Source organism: Otolemur garnettii, unplaced genomic scaffold, assembly GCF_000181295.1.
Source record: "Otolemur garnettii isolate 467f Iridium unplaced genomic scaffold, OtoGar3 scaffold00085, whole genome shotgun sequence".
In the NCBI taxonomy this organism is placed as follows: domain Eukaryota; kingdom Metazoa; phylum Chordata; class Mammalia; order Primates; family Galagidae; genus Otolemur; species Otolemur garnettii.
Genome location: NW_003852480.1, coordinates 129,230 through 132,244, shown reverse-complemented (window position 1 = coordinate 132,244; position 3,015 = coordinate 129,230).

Genomic DNA, 3,015 nt, shown 5'->3' with positions numbered 1-3,015 from the left:
TAAAGTGCTTCTCTTGTGTGTTTTTTTGAGAGAACAAAAATGGATTTTCAAAATATGAAGCAGGACCACTCTTGCACCATTTTGTATAAATTCAGGTCACTCAGGATGTAGATATTTCAGCTGATTGCTTTAGAATTGACTGACCCACTGGAGATGCTCTTTGGGAAGTGAGTGCACAGTGTGGGAGCAAACTGCATGTGTCATAGCAGCAAGATGTTTCCAGTTCTTTCCATAGTGTTTTATATATCAAAACCTGCGCATGGATGTGCTCCTCCTACATTCTCCTTGGAATTATGTGGCACTTCGGGAAGCTATGAGGTTGCATACAATGTGTAGGATTTTATTGAGAGAGAAATGTTTTCAAATCAAACCAAGGATAAAAGACTACATTATTTATTGAGCCCAAAACCATTTTTTGCCTCATGAGGACATAGCAGCCTATGTCTGCAAGACTGGTAGTTTTTCATTTTTGAAGTATTATTCTTTATGCACAGCCAAAAGAATACATACACACAGGCACAGGGGTGCGTTAAAAAACTCATTTTATGTGACTTCATTAAGTATTGTGAGAACATTTGTAAACATAAGCAGAAATTGCTAAGAGTAGTTGAAATATGATGTTGATCTGATGCTCTGAAGTACACACATGTACATATAAATGTACACATACACACCCACCCATCAGCCCACATTTTCCTTTTAATACATTCCTCTGAGTATCTCTAAGAATGCCGTTTTATTTAATGTTAGAGAGATTTGAGCACTCAAAGAAGAAGCTCCAGGGTTATGAGAAATAGCTAAGCATTTGGTTTCATAAAATGACATAATTATGAGATGACTATGTGATATTTTCTATGTAGACTAGTTTATCAGTGTTTTATTTAAAGGATGCAAAACTATCATATTAGGGATAAGTATATACACTCAAAATAGTCTCTGGCTGGTCATTTGAGGAGCATTAATGCTAAGTATGTTGGAAAATGTGGAGCAACTCACTGGTTTATTTTAAGATGGTAAGAAAGTGTCAAGAACAAATATTGCCTTTTTTATTTCTCAAAATAGAGGTTAGTTTATGTTTTACTTGGTGAGTTAAAGAGATTTTCAATGTAGCCAATTACAACTATGTGACTAGAATATGAATTATGAACTCAGATATAAAGCCGTAAGTACAGAAGATTACTTGGCATAAAATCTCTCATCCAAAGATACAAATATGTGGGGGAGGAAAGTGTTCTAAAAGCAGAAAACTTTACTGCAGGTGCCTGCTATTGGCAAAATCGTATAATAATGTAGTTGGCATTGGTGCGGGTTTGCATAAATTCTGTGGTTTCCTGCAGGCTTGTCAGCAAGGTGTACTTTGTAAAGTCACAGTTGTGAATGTCTTTCTAAGGGTGAGCACTCCTCATAATCAAGACATAAGAGTGCCCTTGTTTTCTCTGTGACTGTTATAAGTGGCTCCTAATGGATTTAGAAAAGAAGGCAGGACTCAGACAGTACCACCTTTAAGATACTTGGAGATCCTGTCTCCCACCGCCTATAAAATACCAACTATAGTAGTACTGAAAAATTTAGTACTCAGGCTCATTGTAAGTTAATGGAATGGCCACATTTAAGCATAAATTGTAGTGGCTAACAACTCCTTCACTGAGACTATCTCACTTCAGCGATTAGTAGGATTGACAAGTAGTGCAAAAGCCCTACAGAATGAAGATTTAAACAGATTTCATTGGCAGTCCTAGTGTATTTAAAAGCCCTACTGCATGTTTTAATTATTTCAAATGTAACATTACTTAATTGACATCTTTTGTTAGTATTATAACACAGCTTACCTATACTTGTTTTTTTTTTTTTTGCGATACTTGAATGTTAAGATTATTAGCAAGCATATATATTTGAGAAATTTTTAAGTGACTTCCTCTAAAATCAATAAAATATTTTCCATTTCTTTATCGTCAATGTACTCAAATTGAAGGGTTCTATATTTTTTCAATCACAGTACAAAATAGTTTCTTTGTGCCTGATCTGATTTCTGATGAAGAATTTTCATTTCCACTAAATTTTATATCTGTGTGCATGGGTCTCTGTGTGTGTGTGTGTGTGTGTGTGTGTGTAATACAAATATGGATGGTTAACTGTGTATGCTTTGAAATTTGACCTTTATTGATCAAATACTAGCTGGACAGTTTTGACATTTATATAAAGGATAATGGTATATAATCCTATTTATTAAATTATTATAATCAGTGTGATTCAACATTATAATCACCCAGATGATTATTGTTGTAGTGGTTTATTGAAAGAAAGTGTAAAAGATGGCATATTTTCTTTGATTTTATAATCACAAGCAACTATTATTTGATTACTAAGTATCAACAAAATAGACCCAGCCACTGTGCCTAAGATTTCGTCCCCTAACTCTCCCAGATGGGCCTTTGGTTTTGCTACCTATTGCCTCTGACTTTTCCAGGTCAGGTATCTACCTGGCTGAAGACTCTGGAGACATTCTAATAAAACTGTTTCCATGATCAAGTTCTCACTGCTGAACTCCCCTTCTGGATAAAGTGTTAGCTCAGTGGATAAGGTCCCATGAAGCTCCCAAGTACAATTTTCCTGCCCCTCTTTCCTAGGAGAGAAAGGCTCTGGCTAGCATTGAGGTTTCAGGAGAAGGGGCCAGCCTGGTAGCGGAGCACACTTGAATGAGTAGACTTCCATGTGCTGGGAGCCAGGAACATGAATCACAGGTGAGAGAGATTGGAGGCTATATCTCTGGGATGGGCTGAGTTTAGAAAAGGAAAAAGGAACCATTAAAAAGTTCAGGCCAAAGGTATGCACAAAGAATAAAACCAAGATGAGAAAGAGAGAGCCAGCGAGCCAGTGAGCACTGAGTTAAAGAGCTTAGGAAGGAGTCCACAACGCAGTGGCTTGTAAGCTGAAGTTCTCCCTTTTAGACAGGCTCCACTGAAGCCCATTGAATGAAGTTGCTGAGAGCTCAGACCCTCTTTGGAGAACTTCTCT